This window comes from Carassius carassius, chromosome 3 (assembly GCF_963082965.1).
Source record: "Carassius carassius chromosome 3, fCarCar2.1, whole genome shotgun sequence".
NCBI lineage: Eukaryota > Metazoa > Chordata > Actinopteri > Cypriniformes > Cyprinidae > Carassius > Carassius carassius.
In genome coordinates, this window is record NC_081757.1 from 10,750,937 (window position 1) to 10,775,667 (window position 24,731).

The 24,731-nt window shown below is 36.7% G+C and overlaps 2 long non-coding RNA genes across 2 annotated transcripts in view; one reads left to right on the forward strand and one right to left on the reverse strand.

Moving 5' to 3' along the window:
• LOC132118923 (uncharacterized) overlaps nt 1-24,731 on the forward strand; it is a 350,882-nt gene that overhangs the window by 278,196 nt on the left and 47,955 nt on the right. The window lies entirely within an intron of this gene.
• LOC132118941 (uncharacterized) overlaps nt 3,998-24,731 on the reverse strand; it is a 60,754-nt gene continuing 40,020 nt past the window's right edge. Inside the window, exons 2-3 of the long non-coding RNA XR_009426083.1 lie at nt 15,828-15,917; nt 3,998-4,261 (exon numbers count right to left, since the gene is read on the reverse strand). This is a non-coding gene — a long non-coding RNA (uncharacterized LOC132118941). The remainder of the gene's footprint in view (nt 4,262-15,827; nt 15,918-24,731) is intronic.

Genomic DNA, 24,731 nt, shown 5'->3' on the forward strand with positions numbered 1-24,731 from the left:
TGTCACCTCGTCCGCTGAGGTAAATCTGTCAGAGGAAAATCCACAAGCATTATTTTGCTCTTACCTTCAGAGTCACATTTTTTCCGTGGGGCTAAAACAATACGCAACAGATTTATCAGGCAGTTCATCTGCATATTTTGACTGGTAAAATGCTGAGCACATAATAAACACTGAAGTAATAACTGGAAAATCCATAGATCCAATACGGCTAGCCTATTCATTCCTGTCTCCCTATATTATCATGTGTGACCCCATTCTGTTCTGTGTCTTTACCTCTGTCTTTCCCCCTTTCACCCCCTACCCGTCTCAGGACCCCACAGGCCTGCCCTTCTCACTGCCTGTAACTCAACCACTTATTTTCGTTTGCTCTGAAAGAGCTGATGACCTTGGAGAACTCTGTAAAGTCTGCCAGTAAAACACTGAAGGATTACCGGTATGTAACTTTGCATTCATGTGGTTTGTTTGAATAACCTCGCACCACGGAGCAGAGCACAATATATTACATTTTACGAGCTTCAGAAATGCACCATCTCTGGCCCTACGGTCAATTATCCACAAATAGAATCGCATTTCTCTCTTTCTCGGCCTGTCTCCCCATTTCTCTTATTCGCTGCTCCATTTTAAGCTAAAACTGCATTCCTGGATTCATTTAATCTGGTATTCCGGCAAATGCTTGGACTGGACACCTTACACTTCTCCATAAATCACTTTGACAAATAGACATAGAGTTAGCTTAGAAAAATGACACCTTCTCTCACGGTTCTCCTTCCAGCTGTTCTACATGATATGTGATATTACCTTCTAAAGTTGTGAACCTGCAGTTTGTCCTTTTCAATTCATATAAATGGTGTTGTCTAGAGCAGGTGAACTTTGGTGAACCCCAAAAGAATTCAAGTTCACTGCATGGAGACAATGTGGCCATCTGGCATGTTGCGGATAATCATATACATTTCACCCTAAAAAGACCTCTCCGCATTTCATTGTGAAGCCAGCTCAGATTATGTACTGAACCTTTGCTTCATTCGTGCTTTTGCTATTGTACTGCTGATTAGACGGACCTCAAAAATGATGAGCTGATGGACACTGGATGTACACCAAGTATCTGCGAGAAGCATAACAATCAAAAGAAACCAAGACAAACCAAGCCATTCTCAAGGTTAGAGTTTCCACGTTTATAATGGTTACTGTGGAAGTAACGGGGATGTGCAGAAAGGATCGAGTAGCTTGTCAGAATTTTCTGTGGGATGTTGTACAAAAGAACTTGTACAAGTACAGCCATCCATTCATCAATCCAATTCAATAAATAATTAAAAGCCTCTGGGTTTTAACTCACCAATAAATTATCAATTATCAAAATATAAGTTGGAACCAACTGGTTCTTATTCAGTATATGCATACAGATGTGTAATAAGTGCCAAAGAAGACACAAAGGACCTCATACAGACCTAAATATAGCTTACCATATAAGCTATCCTTCCCCATTGAGCAAGAATAACACAGGCTAGACTTGAACTTTCCATTCAACCCACACGGTGCAAGTGTTTGGCCATGATGACTTGTTAAGGAAGTGGCTGCCTCCAAACACCATGTCTGCTATTCAACAGGTTAATCACTGATACTGGAAATACATCTGGTTTAATTATAGAGACACAGAATAGTGCTATGAGGGGGGAAAGCATCAGATGTTCATTTACTGTTACTACTAATCCATTTTTTTTAATCGATGATTTTTGTGACACTGAAGACTGGAGTAATGTCTGCTGAAAATTCAGCTTTGCCATCAGAGGAATCAATTTACATTTCAAAATACATTAATATAGAACAGAGTTATTTTAAATTGCAATAATATTTCACGATAGTACTGTTATTCCTTATAAAAATAAATCCAAGTACAGCAGACTTCTTACAAAAAACAATCCCAAACCTTTAAACTGTAGCATAGAAACTGATCTCAAGAAATTGAAATCAAGTCATTTGCTGCACTATTGGAAATCCCAATGGAGAAAAGATCAGCAAAGAAAAGATCTATTGAAGCCACCCATTCAATGGCAGATTATTGACACTAAACTGTGCTTTGTATGGATCCCTTTCAGTCAATGCAATCCTTCTCCTTCCTGTTTGTAATAGACTACAAATTGTCCTCATAAGTTAATCTATCATGACCCATTAAGGGGAACCCACTGAGAACCAAAGCCATACTCTAAATCAAACACGCAACATTTGATTTACAGGAGTCTCAGTTCATCATATCACACAAACACCTTCACATGCTGGGCATATTCGACCATACTGCATTCCTTTCCACTTAGCAGCTCCAGCAAAAGTAATGTCAAGAAAAACAGATAAGAAACAGAGTGAGCAATGATAATAAGAAATGGATATTTCTGCAAGAACTTTTGCTAGGCACAGATTTGAGTCTTTCCTTTCAACTTATCTAATCATGCAAGTTGTTGCATGTGTTCAGGCCTTTTTTAAAGGTAAAGATTTTTTTCTTTTTTTCGGAGAAGAGATTGCTTACTAAACAGAAATTTTCCAGAAATTGTTGTCATGAATCGGTGTGTGAAAAAATGGTGTGATTCGGAGCAATCTGAAATAAATCCCCACTTTATCAGCCAATCTGGAGCTTTCAAAGGCCTCCAAAGTTCAAAAGGCCGCTCACCAGTTTATGCTCTGAGTTTTCTGTCAACAAGCAAATTTACAAGCACCTGGGTGAGATGAATAAAAATTAAAAACAAGTAAATAAAACTGAACAGCGTAGTAAAAGACCAAGGAACATATTGCGCACGTTTAGAGGCTATATTAAACAGCATTAGTTACTGAGAAACACAGGCTCCAGACACGCAACGTTTATACACTGATGCTATAAAAGACAACTTTGGGAAAGAATAGCACATTTTTATTCAGATATTTGCCCCATGTGAATCTTACTGCACATTTACTAGAAGCTTTCGTTCTGTTTTAATGAGTGTCTCTCCTGCAACAAACCCTGAGTGAAGTAGAATTATATTCATTTTCTTTTATTCTCTGGCTGTAATGCTGTTATAAAGACCTCTCACTTTATTCTAGATTAAAGCTAAATGTACAGTGTGTATGCACTAATGTTCAATAAAATAAAAAAAAAGAAACCGCACAAATTTTTCTAATGAACATTCATTTCTTATGTCTCAGACAGTTGAGCCATATGGAATATGAATCAGTGGATGAGAAGGACCAGGTATTGATTTTGGCATAGTACCGCTCATGACTGATACCTGGACCTTAGGAACTGACAAATGCAAACATGCCAGTTCAGCAGGAGCTGGTTCAGTGCATAGTAACGCTACAAAATTCTCCACCATTTAATTACTACTTCTTTGAAGGACACAGATATTTTGTTTTCCTCTTATTCTTCAGGGACATTGCAGCTGCTAAATCTGAAAAGCACTGTTCATTTGAACCTTTCTGCACTTTAATTGTATGGGCAGAACTTTCAGAACAGATCCAAGTCACCTCTCAGAAAAAAAAAAAGAAAAAGAAAAGAAACCAGTAAATTAAAAGTGGGTGATTAGATTGTCATCATCACCAGAAGTTACCAAACAACTTTTAGAGGCTGATTGCTTGACATAAGCCAAGATGTACAAGGTTAGCATTCCACATTTTTTCAATAAATTTAAAATATGACTAAAAAACCAAAGTAATGTTGCTACTTTGAAGCTGTTTTACCATCAATAAGTTATTGGTGATGTTGAATCATTTTATCTGCGGTCTCTCTTTCCTTCCATGCTTTGAACCAAATGGGCACAAAGATTTTTCTGTCTCTTTTATTTTATCAAAGCCAATGCTTAATTTATGTACTTTTCTCATAACGGCAGGGTAGTGGTTGATGGTTAGTTTGAAGTTAGTTAGAGACACATTACTGCTCAAAACTTCTAATCCTGTCCTTTTTTAAAACAGAGAGCTACCCTGAACTTCCTGGAACTGAAAGACATTTAGTTTCTTGTGAAAGCCGAGGCATGAGTTGTGTGCAAGCTCTCATGCTTTATTTCTTTATCTCCTAGGACTATTCCCTCATAACACAGTTTCATGTCAGATCACACACTGAGATGATGTCGGTTATCTGACCTTTGTATTGAACAATGCAGGGCATGCCAAAAGAAACCAGACAAAATATTCCTGCATGTTGCTGAACATCAAAAGAGGTCACAACCTTTTTGTCCACGACTTCTGATCTGATCTTCTTTTCTGTCAGGTTCTGACCTTCTTCACTGGGTTCAGTATGTACCTACTGACAGTAAAAGATAACATCAGTGTTATGACAAAATACAGGTAAATAAGTTACGCTAAACGGAGTGTGGAGAACACCACAGTACAAGCCAGAGCAAATACAGAACTGTATAGAACTGTCAAGAAATGACTGGTTATATTGAGGTTATATTCATTTGTAAATACTGAGCCACATACACAAAAAAAGTGGTACATTTTACTGTGAAACAAAAATTACAAAACAATAAATAAAATACTCAAAAAATTAACTACGAATAACAAGTACTTACAAATAAGTAACGCGTTGAATAAAACATTTTTTAAGTAGAAAGACACACCAATAATCATTGTTTTCATTAATTTTGAAAAATCATGTTTTATAGTGCATTACTATTGTGATTTGACAAAGGAACTGACGCCAGGTTATTTCAGGAAGACTGAATCTGTAATGAGTATGTTGCATCACACTATGGAGAAAAGGGCTAAATAACATACTACAAAATAAGTATGTGCATCAGAGCTATAGTCTACATAAAGACTGCATATAGAATTCTAAAAATAGCTTCGCTGATCCCATACCTGCTCCTCTTCTACTGCTTTCTTTCTCAGCTTGAACGGTCATGTCATAACAAAAGCAACTGGGCAAAATATGACATTGGAGGGCACCCCCCCCCCCCACACACACACACAAAACACAAAGCACTTTTTTCCCACTTTCCCTTCATTACTTAAATAAAAGTTAATTAGAATTTACTGTGAACATTTCAATATAGAAAGCATGGCTGAAAAGATCTACTTATACAGTGTAGTGGAGTCTCAGCTGAAACTGTCCTGTCATAATAAAAGCAAATGGCCAAAAATATGACATTGGAAAAGTACAAATGGTTTCCTTCATTACCCGAAAACAACCATAAAAATATCATTTTGAATTCACTTTTCAAATGGCCGAAGCCACTTATACAGTCAAGTGGAGCCATTTTTAAGTGAATAGCATATAGCAGAGAGTGAAGATTTTGCATGTTAAAGCGTCTCTAACTCTTTATTTTTTTTGTATTGAGGAGTGTGGTATGCGTCACCCTCGGGCTGAACTCTTCGTCAGCAGCACAGTAAGTCAGGTGTTGGGTTTAGCCCCAGGTCAGCTGCGCCTGGGAGCAATCTGCCTCTCCACAGGGGCTTGCTCTCCTGAGAGAACACCATTCTTATGTATTCAGAGATCGTGTGTGAGAGAGAGCGAGCGAGCGAGTGAAAGAGAGGAAGAGGGAAAAAGGAAAGCAGGAGAATGAGAGCTAATATATGAAAGAGAAAAATCATATGTGTGTGTTTTCGCCCCCCTTATACTCCATTACAGACAGCTCCCAACCTCTGGTAACCCAGGCATGACTCAACTGCCATCTGGTATCCAGATGCAGGTCTATAGACTCATTCCTTCTGGTTCCTTCTTTGGCTTTCCAGCTCTCTCTCCTATGTGAGTGTCAGTTTCTGCATGTGTGAGTTAATATCCCCGAGTGTTAATGTCGGCTTACATGTGTTACTCTTCCCTCTCCGATGAACTGTGACCTCTGACATGATGACCCCTGTTCCACTCTTCCCTGCTGATAGAGAAAACAGCAGGGTTGCGACCGGCACATCCCTGACCCCAGCTGTTTGTCCAGCCTCCTCTGCGAAGGTCAAGGGTTGCTGGAGTTCAAGTTCATTAAGTGATACTTTTCTCCACCTCACCCTCCAAATGCACAACAAGAACAGCCCACAATGATCTCGCAGAATCGCGGTCACTGGTTTGACCTTGTAGTCATGGTCATGTTTGAAACAACAAACTAAATTTTTTTTAACTGGCCTGAGAAGGAGAGCAGGTCTCTTGCGCAGTGGTGCTTGGGTGATGTGGGTTTATCGATAATAGAATCTGACAAAGTCTCTGTTATCTCTGCATGTTGCCTTCCGAAGCTGCCGAGGTTCAGCGGATGTACAATTACCCCAGCTAACGCATAATTGGCTAATTCTCCAGCAAGCACGGGCAGAATTGTGCCAGTTCATTCATGATTTGTCACTGAGCGAATGGGTGACTGAAATCATTTTTATCTGTTCACCTCTACTGAATAGTAAAGTTGTGAAAGATTTGTAGTGAAAAATACAACAATTATTAAAATATACAATTAAAAAATTGCTGAAATTATGAGGATGTTTTTTAATTGTGAAATTTTAATTGTAATTTTAACAGAACAAAAATACTTACAAGAATACTTTTTGTGTGCAAAGAAAGCAAAAATAATTTATTCAACAATTAGTCTATATTCAACAATAGCACCATTTCGGAGAGTATCACATATGTAAAAATATGCAACGTATGTACACGGATACTTTGATTACATTCAGATCAAAGCATATACGACGTAAATCGCGTATCTGTGTATGGTGCTGCTGAAACAGAACAACATACGCTGTTTACGTATGTGATGCTCTCCAAAATGGTGCTATAGGGTGACCTGGAGGAGACAAACTGTTAAATAAAGTCATTATTATTGTTTTCTTTGCGAACAAAAAGTATTCTTGTAGCTTCGTAAAATAACGGTTAAACAAAGTTTTTTTTTAACAATCTTCTTGCTAGGTTTCTGAGCCTTGATCATGGAAGGATCCTTGCTGTCTATGGGAGAGTCAGAGACCTCTCGCAATGCATCAAAAATATCTTAATTTGTGTTTCGAAGATGAACAAAGGTCTTACAGGTTTGGAACGACAGTGAGCGAATAATTAATGACAGAATTTTCTTTTTTTGGGTGAACTATCCCTTTAAAATAAAAATAAAAAACAATGATGCTTTTATTTTATATTTTGGAATTTTTTTTACTCTGCCACTCACCATGAACTAATCGATCCCTCTCCATAATCTACAACATATATCTGACTGATAATTATCCAACACAAATCAGTTTCTGATTAAAAGGGAAATAATCCCAGATTATACGCATCTACGTTCAGCAATAAAGATATATTTCTTCAGAAAGAGTTCTACGTTTATCAGTAGCACATGGCCTTCATCCAAACCTATTTCTATAGGAGTCAAGCTCCAAAATAAAATGTTTCTAAGTGCATTGACAATGTGCAGTACAGATGAGCTGCGTAACAACGGGAAACTACCCGACTGTCCTTTCTCTGAAGCAGTTTCTTTTCTCATGTTTTCAACTCTATCCATAGCTCATTACTGAACTGGTACTCATTAGAAATCCCCTTCCCAACAGTGACAGAATGGTCCTGTGGGGTTTCCCCTTCAGTGGAGGTCAGATTGATCACATTTACATTTTACATTTAATCATTTAGCAGACGCTTTTATCCAAAGCGACTTACAAATGAGAACAATAGAAGCAGTCAGGTCAACAAGAGAACAACTACAGTATACAAGTGCCATGACAAGTCTCAATTAGTCTAGTATAGAACACATAGCCAGGTTTTTTTCTTTTTTATATATAAATGAAAAGACAAGAAAAGGAAAAGTGCTAGTGTTAGTTGGTTAAGTGCAGGCGAAAAAGATGAGTCTTTAGATGTTTCTTGAAAATTGAGATTGGGAGGTCATACCACCAGCTGGGCACAGTCCAGGAAAAGGTCAGTGAGAGTGATTGTGAACTTCTTTGGGATGGCACCACAAGGCGTCGTTCACTTGCAGAGCGCAAACTTCTGGAGGGCACATAAGATTTAACCAGTGAGTTTAGGTAAGTTGGTGCCGTGCCAGTGGTCATCTTGTAGGCAAGCATCAGTACCTAGAATTTGATGCGAGCGGCTACTGGTAGCCAGTGTAACCTGATGAGGAGAGGAGTAACGTGAGCTTTTTTTTTTATCAAATCTCAATCTGATGCTGGCTAGGATGTTTTCAGATGTTAGACCAAACTTCTGAAGGATTTCATTTTTAGTGACAGAATGACAGAAATGGAGATCATTAATGTGGCTATGATCCACTTTTCTAATAACTCATCACAGGTTATGACGGCAGATGTACTCAAAAGCAGAGAGCGGTCAGGTGTAGGGTCAATAGAGTATTATAAAAATATAAAGAGGAGATATTTTTAATGAAGTCACTAATACTTGAAGAATACATTTTCCTGTCACACGCAGCTTAGAAGAGTTGTGAGAGAAACCATCAACATTTCAAGATGCAAAGCTGTTCAACAGCACGAACAAAGGAGAGGTTCTTTCAACAAACATAACCCTACAAATGCAACACACATGGAGATGTGAGAAGCAGAGCCAAGGACATATCTGCGATTCTACTCATCCTTCTCAGAGTTCACATGAAGGTTAGCACTCTCTACACTCTCTCTTTCTCCTATGCCAGTAAGCAGAAGCATTTGAATGGTTTGGAATCAAATCCTCATGAATTTCACTGGATGTCAGTCAGGGTTCATGTTCATTCCCACAGCTCTGATGCAGCTGTGATTAACAAACAACTTTTATGACAATCCGTTATGGTACTACTAGTAAATCTCAAGATCTGTTGACAGTATGAATGTGTATGACCAACTCCTGTGACACATAACCAACACAGTGACTGAGCACTGACTAATAAACCCCTGAAGCCACAACATGGAATGAAATTACTCTAACAAAGAAATAGAATCATTCCAAACCAAACCAATTAAATGATCATAGTCTATGGATACAAAAACATGATGTACGCTCACCGCTTCGCTTTGCTAAGTCTGGACAAACAGTGTGACACAAACAATGAAACCAACTGGTGTTACTGAACATCAAAAATCTGAAGACCACTAATCCAATCAAATTAGGGGAACTCAACTGGGAGTAGAGGACACACTAAGGTAGCAAAGGGCAATATTTATTTTTATTTTTTTCAGTTGTAGACCACTTTATTTAGTGATGTAGAAATAAGTTGCTGTTCTGTTTTTCAAGGAGTGAGTGAAATTGCAGTATTGAAAGTGTAATAAAAAAAAGTTAAGTCAAAAAGAGAAAAAAACAAATAAATATCGGTTATGGGTCATATAAACATGCAGATGATCGGTATCGGTTCTAGAAAAAAAAATCAATATCGGTCAATCTCTAAAATGATTATATTATATATAACAGGAAAATTTGGAGATTAATTCTTGTTAACTCAAAAGTGCACTTAAAAATAGTAGTTTTAGTAATGCACTTTTATATCATGTTATTTATGTTTATATAATTGACATTTTTGATCATTCAAATATTTTTTTCTTTACAAGAAAATTTGCAACACGCCTGGAACTATACAGTTATAATGTGACTGCATAGATTTATAAACATATACATGCAAAGTGTCAAAAAAAAACTAAAGATTATAAGTAAACCTCAAGGAACATACTAAAATACTAATAATAACTTAAAAAAAATGTCATGACCCCTTTATGTAACATTGACTACAAGTGCAAGATAAGAAGGATCCAAATGCAGACAAAGACTTATTGATGGCATAAAGAAAACGCAGGAAAACAGGAAACCAGAGAGCGCGAACATGAAACAAAACATGGGACTCTACAGGAGACAATGACTGACTGACAATAACTGAAACACAGGTTATATATACACAGGGTAACAAGGTAACAAGGGGTTGGAACTAATCAATCACCATGACATCTAACAAGGGGGAAACCATGTAGACAATCAACGAGGAAAACACAAGGAATTAGAACTAATGCTGCCTTCACATGCTATTGGAAATTTCCTATCTCTCACTTGTGAACTAGTGATTACAAGCTTGTTGTATTCAAGTGCTTTGTTGTCGGAAAGAATAAAAGGTAGCATCCCACTGGCTGACAATCATATAAACGTTCACCACGATACATTCAATTTAAAATTAAATTAAATTAAATTAAATTTAAATATTTAGCAAACGCTTTTATCCAAAGCAAATTACAGTGCATTCAGGCTATCAATTTTTACCTATCACGTGTTCCTGGGGATTCGAACCCCCAACCTTGCAGTGCTCTACCAATTGAGCTACAGGAACATACATATACATATGCAGTTTGGTGACAATTCTGGAATTTCTGTTAAATACATGCTTATTTCATTGCTTATAAAATATACAATATGCTTCAAATGATCATTCATATATAGCCTATAAATACACTACTATAGTGACAAGACAAAGTGATGTAGTTGTTGTGAGCACTGACAGCAGCCATGGCTGTCCCCTCCACCATGTTCAAAGTTTATGACACACCTAACTCAGAAACTCTGGTATCAAAATTATTTCAGAATTTCCCAGTTGTAAATACAATTTGAGAGGCGTTCATGCCTAATTTCTGATTAGAAAACTCGTATTTACGATAATTCCAATAGCAAGTGAAGGCAGCATAAGCACAGGAAGCAAACACAGGAAATGGAACACAGAAAACATTTAAACATAAAAGTCCTTGAACAAGACATGTGCACAGGTTAAGGATCATAACACTTTAACTGGAAAACAACGGCATATAATTAAAAAAAAATACTGACTGATTTGTAGCTCTCAACACATTCTTATTGATGCTATCACAGTGACTAGCACAAATCATTTCTGCAAATGCGACAAAACCTTATAGTACCTGCTAGATACCATTATCTTGAATACAAATTAACATAATGTTTAATATATCACAGAAAACTAAAATATGTTTGAAAGGCAGTAAAGATTAGTATAAAAGATAAATTAATGAAAACATTTCAGTTGTAAGTTACAGCACTGGCCTGAAAGTCCAAGGGTCCGTTCCGTTTTCTGGCCCGAAAATCTCTCACACTGTCCCAGAGGTCCCTGGGCCATTTTTACTGTTAAGCCCTGTATTAACTGTACAGATAATATTACAAATAGTGCATTCATTATTTGGGAAAAATACTGACATCTCTGAATAGAACGTGAAAAATAGAATGGGGTGTCTAGTATGTTGTGATATAATGATATAGTTTATAAAATAATTCATACAATTATAAATAGTTAAGCCCAAATAATTATTAGGTGACTTCTGATGGGGGAACCATTTTTTTTACTGATGTCTGATCTGCAAATGGTTGTCAGGTCATAAACATTTATTCTGAGATTCATCCAATAGTTTGTGCCCTGTAGCTTTCATTTGTGTTTCACCTAATGTCCCAGTTGTTCAGTTCATCATGTAGCGTGGGATCTGAACACACACAAGCACAAACACACACAGGGACTTAGATTGTCCTTCATCTTCATTTGTGATGTGTAAAGCCTGTCCCATGCCTGGATTAGGATGGAAACACCAGGTCTATCCCAATAAGCTCTCGGTAAATTCAGGAGAGCTGCTCTAGCAGACTTTTGATGCATTGGGCCAGATCTCAGGTCTGGGGAATCCATAACTATCATGGACGATGACAAAAGCCAGCTAGGTCATCCAAAGGCGAAGCCTCAGCCTACATTCTGAGCTGTAAATCCAGCTCACAAAGGCCTTTTTTTCTTTCTTTTTTTTGAAGAAAACACTCTAAATCTGTTTCCTCTTTATGTATGTGTTAATATTTAGCACAGTGCTCAATAATGAACGTCACATTCCTCTGCTGTTATGTGACCCTCTTTCCTTGCTTATTTGTCCATTTGGAAACACAATGGCAAACAAGAAATACACAGCAAATGTTAGATTGTTGAACTTTATGTCAATCTTTCTAGTTTAATTAAGATCCCAGATAGCCCAGCTGTTCGTCCTGAAATCAGCTTTTTTTGTACACATATGTAATTCATTATAAAGTTCAAAAGATATGATCTTGGATTGATAATCAGAAACAGACTGAGGTGAGGTTTTGATAATGAGTTATGTGTAGTAGTACCTTACAGGATGGATATGAAGTCAGTTTACAGGAAAGGGGTGAAAGAAGGTGCAAGTGAAACAGATACGGAATAATTCAATCTATATATAAAAAAACTTCCTTAAAGAGCAAATCTTGTAATTTATAAATCTAATAATGATATCTCCAGATTCTTAGATGGTTTACAGGGATTCAACTAAACCCAACAATAAACTTCAACTGAATTTGCCAAACTATAACGATTCTGTTCAAATACATATTTTAACTAGGGCTGGTAATTTAACTTAAATGTAACTTTTTTTGGCCTTCCAAAAGAGAACACGACTAGAAATCAGCTGTGTTTACAACACTGTTCCAGAACAGTTCAAACCAAATATTGAACGCATTTTATGGATGACGAGGAATGTTTCCTGGGAGAGTAGCTTACAATGAAAATGTTCTGACAGATAATGCTGACTCATAGACTGTAAGTATGTTTTGCCACTGATGATTCAAACGTGAGTTTCGAGCAGTGCAGAGTAGCACTTGTCGTTTGTCCATTTTTATGTTAATTTTTGTAATGTCTGTTTAATGTTTGACTTTAAATTATCCAAATTTGATGTGTGATTAATTTGCGTTTATTCGATGAATTAATCGCCACATCATGTAATTAATTAGGTAAAAAGAATTTAATTGCTTACTAGCACTAATTTTAACATGTATATTGATCACTTGGTTTTGCATATTTATCACTTCGGCTGTGCTTTAAAAGGCTGAATCAGCAGTTGGCAAGTTTAGGTTTCGTGTGATGCCTGAATACAACGCCAATTTATAGACATATACCTGGCAAATTCTATGTTTGTCCTGATCCACCAAGTGTATGTACTGTAAACAGATTGACAAAGCAATTGGTGGTCATTTTCATCTTAATTTGAATGACTGCTACTCTAAAATCAGCTCTTTTCCAGGATTCCAAAATAACCTGGATATGCTGCCAAAGGAATATAATCTATAGAGAAGTAAATAACTAGTGTATTCTATTTCTGTGGGTCAGGTTCTACAGCACCAATGTCTCATTCTGACAGTCAAATCAATTACACTTTCCAGCTGGGCATCACAGCGAGTTGTAAGTTGTCCGACTTCATACATCAGCACCACATTGTCAGCCCTGACCCCAGTTTTAACACACTAGCACCTTTATGTGAAGGGAAAACAGACCAAGGGCCAGATTCCCAACCAGACTACCATGACAAGTATCACATGAACCCCACCCATAATGAACAGGCAGTTTCCGTTTTACAATATTTTCTCAGCAAACCCATCAACACCCATCTGTGGAGACTATACCCACCCATTTCTAACCTGGTTTCAAACACTAGTGGCACGTTAGTGGCTAATGATTGTGGTTGGAAGAGGTGGCGGGCTCACAGCAATACAGCCCGACTTTCTACATCTGCTGTGTCTTAACAGCTTGGGAACACTGGATATAAGGACGCTGTATAACTTCTAAAGGCCGCCCAAACTGTTTTCCAAAGGACCTGCAGACACATATAAAATCTGTATACAAGGTGCCAGCAATGCTGACCAATGACCTCAGTGGAATGTGAACATGCATGCATGTTCTGATTCCCCACAGATTCCACAACCATGCCACGTGTTGTGTTAAAATCCCACAAACACTCCAAGAGATCATTACTACACCCTAGGCATTTAAATACTGTGTCCAGAGGCAGCAAGTGGAAAACTGACGCCTTAAAAATGTGGATTTGTAAAGCTCTCCAGACTCTTCAGCATTCAAATCTCATAGGGAAATAAAGTGATAAATATATACAATTCCTGTACGTACAACATGGCGCTAGCAACTCGGCAGTCATGGATTGATTTCCAGAGAATAAATGGACTGATACAATGTGGAGCTTGAATCTACTTTGAAGTTGCTTTAGATAAAAGTATAAAAGATTTAAAAGTAAAAAAAAATATATTTTATATAATTAAATAAACAGTGCATCAGCTGGAGTTATATTTGATGCTTAAAGCAGAAATGCACTTCGAAGGCTCATGTGTCATGAGTTACACTGCCACCAACTTGGATCATGGCATTTTGTGATCTATTGTTTTTAACCTTATTCTCTGAGCAACAACCAAATTTAGACCCTCAATATAAGGCAAGACAGAATGCAACAGTGGTGTAATTTAATTCTCCAAGGAGACGTGCCTATTCTAATAACTTTCATTTTCCTACTGATGAAACCATTTTGGCTTCACTTCATCGATTTACCCTGTGTAAAAACCACAATCCTAACCGCAAGTGTCAGCGTACACAGGCTCAGAAAGTCAGGCAATTTTTAGGCGCAGGAAGAAACTTTCTAGCCCTCAGCCTTACATATTTCACTTTCCGTGACTTCTATCAAATTTACGTTTGGCACAACAGAAAAAAGAAATGTTTTCTTTGATCAAGACCCAACTTTTTTTTCAAAGGAAACGTGTGTACTCTATAGCGCTCAGCCAGAGGTAAAAAGGGCACATGTATGGCTTGCAGACAATTCCAAGACCACGTTTACAAGAAATCAGCAGAAGGGGTTTGTCACAGCATGGTCTCATTCAATTTTGTAGCTGTCTTACATATGCATATGAGCTTTTGTATGTTAAGACAGACACAGAAAAAATGTCAACCTATTGACAGCATTTATAACATCTTAACGCCTGGTTGGAACTGATAAAAAAGAATATTTGAATATTCAGACACCATAATAAGACTTTTCGGTTAATGAAGAAACTCTGGGATGCCAATAAGCGCCATAAATGAGTTTCATGAATTCAGTAGTCACAGGATTCATAAAAATGTGTGTGTGATAGAATACTTATGAATTTGGTCACACTTTAGTTATGGACCAATTCTCACTATTAACTAACTATGACTTTTGTCTAATAAATAATAAAGTTGTTAATAACCAACTAGATAATAGTGAGAATTAGTTCTTAAAATAAAGTGTTACCACGGATGCTAATGATTTTTTATATATCAGTCTATATTCTGTTTATAGAAGCTTCCACATGCATTAAAGTCCAAATAAATCAAGCATAGTGTTAGTTTTGACAGTTAACGTTAGTCAGTCTCACATCAGCTGACTCTCAGCTGATCCCCATCTACCTATAGGAATAAGACGCCCATCTAAGAATTCATATATACGATCCCTCAGTATTATCAGCTGTTTTTGCATTGCTCAATAGCTAATTACCCTCCTCCATCCCCAGCTCCTCCTCTGTCAATCCTTTGAATCAGACTAATTCTAAAATGTTTAAATAAAATCATTAAACGTTTATGTTATCTGCAAAACATTTATGTTGGTACTGTTTACCCTGGGGTGTGGGGGGGGGGGGGTTGCTCTCACTGCAGGGAGTTCTTGGCAATCCAAAACGTATGCTAACTGTCAATCATCTTTGACAATAGTGGCCCTGACAGAAATGGACAATTTACCCATAATTGTATTTTATAAATGCTTATTATTGACCTTATTGTTCAAAATTCATCCATGCAAGCAATTATTTTTTTTTATAAATCAGTGTCCTTTATATGATCAATGTCAATTTTGTCTTTTTTTTTTTGTAGTTCAAAGCAAGACAAAGATAAATGTGACCCTGGTGGTGAAAACCTAGCTGAAGTATTTTTTTGGTACTGTTTTCTACATAAAATCATCTTTCATAAGGTAAAGAACATTCTGTGAAAATGTATTATTATTATGCATAAAGGATGTTATTTACTTTTATTCATTTATGCTCTTTAAACCAGATATCCATAAAACAATAGTATCAATAAAACTCTTACCATAGCTCATCACCCCACTCATTCACATCAGTATTCTTGCAGCCATACAAAACTCCAGTCGGCCCCTCCACTGACACCATGACCTGTGGTTAACATTCACACTGTTTTCTGCAAAAACACAAAGAAATGGCAATGCATAAAATTACTTGGCATGCCATCTCGACTACTCATACACTCCTTCCTTCCTTCAGTCACTCACTCACCCACTCAGTCTCTCTCTTAGCCCTCTCAGTCTCTGCGTTTTTGTTATTTTATCCCTTTTTCAAAATGGTGGCTGAGTAAACATTTTAGTGCCTCCGGGGGGTCGTTTGGAGAGAGCCACCTTTATGCCCACCAGCTGTTGATGGATCAAGACAGAGGGACCGGGTCCTCCATACAAGGGGCTCCTGAGTTGGATGATAGAAGGTGTTTGGGGGAGGGTGTTCTGTCAAGTGTTTTCACTGTAAACTTTCTTTAATTTGAGCAAATGTGTTTCACAGTGTGAGGAATGTTCTCACGGCTCAAACCACAGTAATCAGTGTGACTAACTAATTCCGGTTAATAGGAGTACTTCACTTAAACTAAAATTCTGGTCATGTTTACTCACCATCATGTAGTTCCAAACCTATAGGACTTCCTTTCTTGTGAGCAACATGAAGGACGATATTCTGAAGAATGTTTGAACTGTTTTTGACCATACAATGAAATTCAATGAGATCCAAAACAACTTTCATTGCATGGACAAAAAACACTAACACATTTTTCAATCTCTTGTGTCCCAAATAACACTCATTAAGGATTGGAATGACATTAAGGTGAGTAAAAGATGACAAACTATCCAATCAAGCACTCAAAAGTGTAAGGCTTTTTTTGTTGACCTAAATCGATACGGCACCATACAGCAAATAAAAGGTCAGAAAAGGCTCAAAATTTTTAATGTGCATTTTTCTTCTCCCTGGTTTCTTCATAAAATAGTTTTGTCTGAGTTCTTTTATCTCAGGCAGGAAAATGTGCCATTTATATGTTTTCCATGCCTCATTTATTTGCCTCTCTCGAAATCTTAAACTTTTTAACGAATGCTGCCATAAATGTAGTATAGCAGGGCTTCTCCTCTGATCCTCCGTGGTTGGAGCCATGCCCTGCTATTGTACTGCGACTCAACTTGAGCGTAGCAGTTTAACCATAATAACAGACTGGCCTTGGTTTCAACCCTGAGCTTCGGAGAGCGAAGTCTGCATATCTGCTCTACAGCTCCAGTGGAATTGTTTGCACAGTCCCAAAGCTCCAATTGGAAAATCAATGGATGGATCTGGGATGGCCAGGCTCTTAGGTAGCTCTTTCTCAATTTTTTCTGTGATCTATGACATTTTGATTTTCACTATCTGTATCTATGTCTAGAAGGTGTTCTACATATTAGGGATCAGTGATATACAAAATCAACTTAATAAAAGTAAAAGTGCACCTAAATGTTTAATTGTTTTTCTCAAATTATCATTATTTCTAAAAAAACAAACAAAAACAAAAAACAATAAAAAGTTAAACTATTAAACCATAATTTATACACATACATAAAAGTTCAAAAGTTTGAAGCTTTAAAGATATCAATACTTTTATTCACGGATCCATTAAACTGATCAAATGTAGTAAAGGCTTCTACGTTGTTACAAAAAAAAATAATGTATAAAAAAAAATTGTTCTTTTAAAAACTTCTATTCATCCAAAAAATAAAGAAATGTATCATGGGCCCCTCTTCTATATGCTGTGCCACACAATGCATAAACAATTTAACCTAACAGGGTAAGCCGTTTAATTTCCAGCACATTAGGATCCAGTCCATTCAATCAACAAACATCTCATGAAATCCTCACACTTCTTCATCTTAGGGTGTGATCTTTCTTTCATTCATCATTTGCCTTTTATACTTCCTGTCTCAGAGACATGTCTGACTCTATCATTCTGAAGGGATTAGCCAGCGATCTGATGGACGACTGGTTGACCTCGCAGTGGGGAAGAGGAGAAGAGAGGAAGTGAATCCAGTTAGGAGGGCAGCACCACCCTGCCGAGTTCAGGCTCAATCCTATTACTCTGACTGCCTCTGTCACAATCCATTTCTCTCGCTTTTTCCTTTCATTTTCTCACTCCACTCACTCTGAAAAACAAAAATGCCGCTTTGAAGGATCATTAAGGCATCCAAAAGGTGGAAAGATTGGAAAATAGAGGAAAAAGAATTTAGCACAATGGAAACTGAATAAAGAGATTATGGACAGTTTTCTCAGTGATGTGATATGCTGTTATTAAACTTGTCAAACTCAAAAATTGGAGATGTTTATGTCTTCTTGCAACATTTTCATGTGAATGAAAATGCTGCGATAATTTGAGTCACTCAGTGTTAATCTCATCAACAAAAATAACAGAAAAAAGTGTTTCTTCATGTCATCAACAACAGAAGACAATATGAGAAATGCACATTGAACTTACAATAACACTGCAAGCTATTAACAATGCACTTACAATGTTTTTTGATGAAGACAAATCTAAAAAGAATGATCCGCTCAAGCTGTGTGTGCTGAGGCTGAAGAGAATGAACACTGCTAAAATACTAGCTTTTCCAAAGGAATATATACACAGCATACATGTAATATTACAACTTGCATCTGCACAAAATGATGCATTGCAAATGCATTGGTTGTTATTGATAAATAAACTATTAGAAGTTATTTCTAGTTAATTAAGAGGCTGAAATAAAATTAAACATACATACTATATTTGATAAAAAAAACTTGATAACACTTTACTTAAAGCCTTTATGTAAAATGCATTATAAAAATAGGCTTGGTTTTAATGCATTAATTTATTATGTCTTAATCCACATTGTAATGCATTGTACAATCTCATCAATAATTGCATCAAAATATATATTATAACACTTATCAATTAATTGTTACACAATGGATTTTAAATTTGGTAATAATTATAAACGACAATATATAATGTGTAATATATAATGTGTAATGTGTAATTATACCCTCTAATAACAGTTTAAGTTTGTTACCAAATTGTTTATACATTTTTAGTAAAAAAAAAAAAGTAGAAAATTTAATTACTAAACCTAAAACTGAAGTAAAAAAAGAAAAGCTAAATAATTTAGCATAAGAAAATTACTAAAAATTAAATGAAAGTGAAAAAATATACAAAAGCTTTCAAAATATTCATATACTTTAGCATATGCAATAATAGAATATTTTATAGTTGTTGTACTTTTTACTTCAGAATGTGTAATCGCACTGCGAATATGATTTTTCCATTAAAACATATAAAAACAGGCAATAAATAGTTTTTGTTAATTAAAGTGAATGAAAATGACAAAATATTGACAAAATCTAAAGTGTATTTTTGTTACATAGGTTACAGACGCATGAAAACCTGTAAAAACTAACAGTGATTTCACTTGCCAATACCTGTCAAATTAAATCAGCAGTTAGGTCTGGGTTAATGGACGGAATGAAAGGATGAATCCAGATGTTTAATTGGTCAGTTGAAACAGCAGGTCCCCTGTAGGACCCAAGGGTTTGGCAACCGCTCAGAGCTACAGATGGACAGCTAATTACACTTTCTAGAATAACTGTGGCCTCAGTGTAAGAACTCAGGTGGGATAACACAGTTCCCAAAAAGACTTGTAATGAGCTTTCAACCTAGACAGGACCGAGTTCAACTGCCTTGATTTATTTTTGAATTGAATCTACAAGAGGGAGAAATTAGAAACATGAGTGTAAAAACATCTTGTCGAGTGCTCCCAGAGGTAGATGAAGGACAAAGAACATTCATTTTCATGTTGTTGCGACATGTCAACCACAACAGGCTCCAAAGTGCTATTTTGAAAAGCTCCACTCAGGGGCTGGAGGGAAATACGAGGATTCCCGAAGTTGACGGGCCTTTTGTTAAGAATCTCTCTCTCTTTCTCTCTCTCTCTCTCTCTATTACACGACCCAGAAAAAATTGTGAGGAACGTTTGGATTACGGGATGGGATCTGTTCAGTTCCCAGACCATTCGAGAGGTCAAGCTCAGAGCCAGTCTCAGAGACGCAGGTGAGTTCATGGAGAGGTTATCCAATTGAATGAAGGGATGAGAGATTATTATCTGACCTTTGTTTTTTCTTAAATTAGCACTCCCATCTTCTCTCTCTCTCTCTCTTGGACTTCTCACTATTCAGTCATGTTCGCACACATGTTTCTATCCAACCGTGCAGCCCATCATGAGTACCTGAGGGGGTAACAGATTTCCCGCATGCAACCTTATCGGACAGTCGTGCTATTCAGTCAACGCATCCTCTGGCCTCATCCCAAAGAAAGAGAGGGGAAAGAAAGGACGGTTTGACATTCCTCTCTTCATCTCCTTTTTGTCTCTGGTCCTCCTTTTCAAAAAAGACTATTTTCGTCTGGGATTCACTCCAAAACGTACTCAAATCAGGTCTCTTGACAGCAAACTAGAGATGGGGCTTGAGGTGGGGAAAGAAGATGAGGGGAAGATGGGGTCAGGTGATTCCACATGCTGAATTAAGACTTCACAAGGCTGTTACAAATAAAAGGTTTTTTTTTTTAATCACATTTCAACAGAAAAATTATCATAAACAGCTAATTTAATATACTGGTCATGATTTATTTTCTATTTAAAACCACTAGGGCCATGGTTTACCAGAATGATTCCAAAAAGAAATATGCAGCGTTATGAGGAATGTCAAGCAACTAATTAATGGTAAATAATAAATATTACACACACACACTATAAATATATAGGGAGAAAGAGAGAGAGAGAGAAAGAGAGCGAGATTAATTTTCATTTTATTGTTATTTAATATTTTGAGAAGTCCCTGATAACTAAGGGTGCAATTCTTTGATTCTATCAAAATGTTTGTAACAAATTTTGTGAATTACAGTGTTATTATCATTTAAAATATTTTTTTTTATTTTAAAATGCCATTAATTATTGTGATGGCAAAGCTATTTTCAGCAGTCATTTCTCGTCTTGAGTGTCACATGATCCTACAGAAACTAGGCTTGCCGCAATAGACAGTTGCCTTATCCAAATAGCCACACTTGTGGTCTTGGCCACTTGAGAGCACGTGCGCACAGCAGGAAGTGTGCAAGACTGACCAGATCTTAAAAAACACCAAAGCGCAGTGCCCTTAATGCACACTATCTTGAATACCGCTTTTTTGCCAAGATTGCGAGAGGTCACGGAAACCTTTCCAATGTAAGTTAAATATTAATAATAATTAGATATTACATATAATTTGGTAGTAAAACAAAGTTCTACAGGTTTTGTTGCTGCATAGATTAGTTTATTTATTTTGTACATTTGGAACTGCTTTTTATCACTTTATTAGAAGCAGCACAAATTAAATTGGTCATGTTATAGGGACTACTAATTTAGAAGTTGATTCTAAAATGCAATTTTAAAATAAAGCTATGTAAACACTTGCATTTTTACAATACTATAAGTGTGTCCCATCAGGTAAGGAAAAGTTTGACACACACTTGTGGTCTTTATCCTCACTTGAACACTTGGGCTAAATACAGGAAATACGTCATAGAAGTAGTTAAGTGCAAAGACTGCAAGTGTGGGTATTTGGACAAGGCTAGTGCTGAGTGATAGCGGTGTTAAACACCCCAACCATTGTTTCGATTTTTTATAGTAATAAAAATAATTTAGTTCAGTAAAAGAAAAATAATTTAGTTCTGCCCTATAGCATGGTGTATTTTTATTTGTTTTGTTAATAAAAGTTATATGTTTTATATATAGGCTAAAGTGAGTTTGACATTGTATTTTGTTGTTGCATTCAAACAATTGATGCCAAATTGCCACTAATTTGAAAGTTAAAGTAAAATGCGCACTGTGCTTTTACAAGGTATTTAAAAGTGAAGGAAATTGAGGAAACGAGGGGGAATTCAAAAGAATTAAAAACTAATAATTGCTTTATGCCGAATTGCTGCTATTTGAAAGTGAAGGTAAAATGCGCAAGCTAATTTTACAAGCTAATTAAAAGCGCCAGGGGTGCGATGAAAAAAGATGGAATGTCCCCGTCCCCACAGTGATACCGGTATTACCGGTGTTGTCACACGTCGATTAACCGTTGGGAAAATTTCCTCACCATCACAACCCTAACAGAAACCATTTTAATATGCTGATTTGGTGCTCAAGTAATATTTTTTATATAATATGTCAAAGCACTTGTGCTGCTTAATATTTGTGCAAAATGTATTTTTGATAAAATTAAAAAAAGAAGAAGAAATCTTTTATAACTATACTAAACCATACTGACCCAAACTTCTGAATAGTAGTGTGTGTGTGTGTGTGTGTGTGTGTTTGCAAATACATATGTAACTATGCTAAGGCAACTAAAGACCTCAACAAATTGCTAAAGAAAAATTATGGTAACACTCAATGCCTTTATGTTTAGTGCATTATAAAAGTAGTTTTAATTCTTTAATTATGCCTTGTTATGCATTTTATAAAGCATTGTACAATCGTATGAATAAATGTAACATTATAACACTTATCAATTGTTACACTATGGCCCAGTTTCACAAACTGGACTTAGCTTTAGCCAGGACTAGGCCTTAGTTAAATTAAGATATTTAATCAACTTTTACAAGAATGCCTTATAAGAAAACACTGTGCATCTTGACACAGAACAATGACATTGACATATTTTAATATATGTCAGATCATGATATTTTCAGTTGACACAGCACAAACATGCATTTTAGTCTCGGACTAGCTTAAGCCTTGACTGTGAAACCGGGGGTATGTATTTTAATTTTGGTTAAAATTATTTATCACAAGATAGAATGTATTACAACACACATTGTGAATAATTATAATGCATTATACCCTTTAATAACACTTTATAATCCATAAGACTTTAAGTAAAATAGTACCAAGAATAGTTCTCTTTAAACACACAGCATTGTTACACAGGGAAATACAGAGGTTACAGAGTTTTTTTTGGCATTGATGCTTTTTGGTATCACTTCTCTTGGGTCTCTCTTTGTGTGGTCGGGTTTTGAATGCATCCACCTTTCAGTGAACCTACAGAGTCACACCTCAGTTTCCCATGTTCAGCAAAGAGTATCTAACACACACACACGCTCTATCTCTAATCGTTCTGATACGTGTATGTCTGTGTGCACCTTTCACTAATGTGAAGGAAAAGTAAGAGGTATGTCACCAGCGAGAATCCGATAGAGCCGCACAAAAAGAAAACTGAGGGACAGATAAAAGACAGAAGGAAGATCGAGGGCGTGGAGTCAGGGGAGAGGGACAGAAAAGAAAGTGAGGGCTCAAAATCATGAGGGTCAGAGAGATAGACAGAAAGAAAGAGAGGAGGGATGAATGAACAGTAGAAAGGCGTCTGGGGTCTCAACGGCCTTGAGTAGCTCTCTGTCTCCGAGCCCAATTAAGGGCACAAAGATAAACTGGTGCTTCTTTTGTAGAAAAAGAGGGAGGGCAACAGAAGGGGGAGTGAAGAAGAAGAGGAAGGATCTTTTTACAGTCTGGAGACAGTTTTTATCTGCTAACTACCCCACTTTCTAAAACAGCCCCATTTGCTGCTGGCCTCTTCTTCCATTCAGTGTCTTTCTCTCCTCTTTCTCTCGCTTTCACTTTTTGGGCCAGAGTGTTTGTCTCCGCATGCCCGCTGTCCTCTCGCTGGCTCTGGTTACTCTTTAAAGGGCAATGGGAGAGAAAGGAAGAACACGGGAGCAAGGGCTTAGAGGATAATACAACCACTTAAACCCTGTCAATGAAAGAGAGAGATGTGCACAGGAGACACAATGACCTCTGACCTGCTCCTCCCGGCTTCTTTCACTCACTTCTTTCACAGTCAACTTTGTCTTTAGAACCGTGCAATCACATTTCGCCCAAACAAATGAGATTCAATGAGATTAATTCCGAAGTTTGTCTTCTTTTATATCTAAATCTTCATGTGTTTCAGATATCCATGAACCATTAACAGCTTAAGATACATGACACCACAATAAAACTCTCTCTTAAGAGTGACGAATGAGCTGATAATTATGCTAGAGGGAAAAAAAAGCACACTAAGCAATGTACCAAATGAAGGAATTACATCTATATTCATGGAAACAATGGGCATGACAGAAGCACAAAAGACTACATTAGCGCCATCTCATGGTAATGAGGGGAACAAAGGTGTACTGCAGGAAATATAGCAGCGTGGAGAAAAGGCATCCTGGGAGAGCAGTGGATATGAAAGAGAACTTGCAGATAATTAAGGAATTACTGAAGTATTTCCTTTGAGAAATCAGTGTGTCTAGAGTCGGTACTTGATATAAAAAATGATTATGAAAGACCTCAATAGTCTTAATTTGTATTATTTTATGTAAGCATAAAATAACTAGGTACAAACTTTTTTTTAAAATCTGAAATACAACTCTAAATAGGTTTTTTGCTTTCAAAAGTATTTACAGGCTCAGTTTAATAGCAGTTACACATTTATCATACTTGAGCAAATACATTCAGTGGTTAAATTGAGGTTTATGTTTATTTCCATGCTTTACTGGGTATAATTTGTACTGTTTTAGAGGTGCATGTGTGTTGAAGAAAAAGTGTGGCGCCTTGTAAAGCCTAATGAAAGTCAATTAAAACATTCAGTTTAATTACATCTGAGCTGTAAAGTTTATGGGGTGGCCACTGGACAAGCTAGCTAAGTACTATAACACACCAGGAGAAGGGCACTAAAATATAACAGCGCTACAAACAAAGCAGCAGATGACATTGCATTTTTGCACAGAGTCAACAGTACATATTCAAAACACTGTACATCAAAGACATTTTTTTCTTTTTAATAGATAGTTTAGTTTGCATTACCTAAAAAGTCCATACTTGACCCTTCTGCACTGTATTTTGGCAGATGAAGTTTA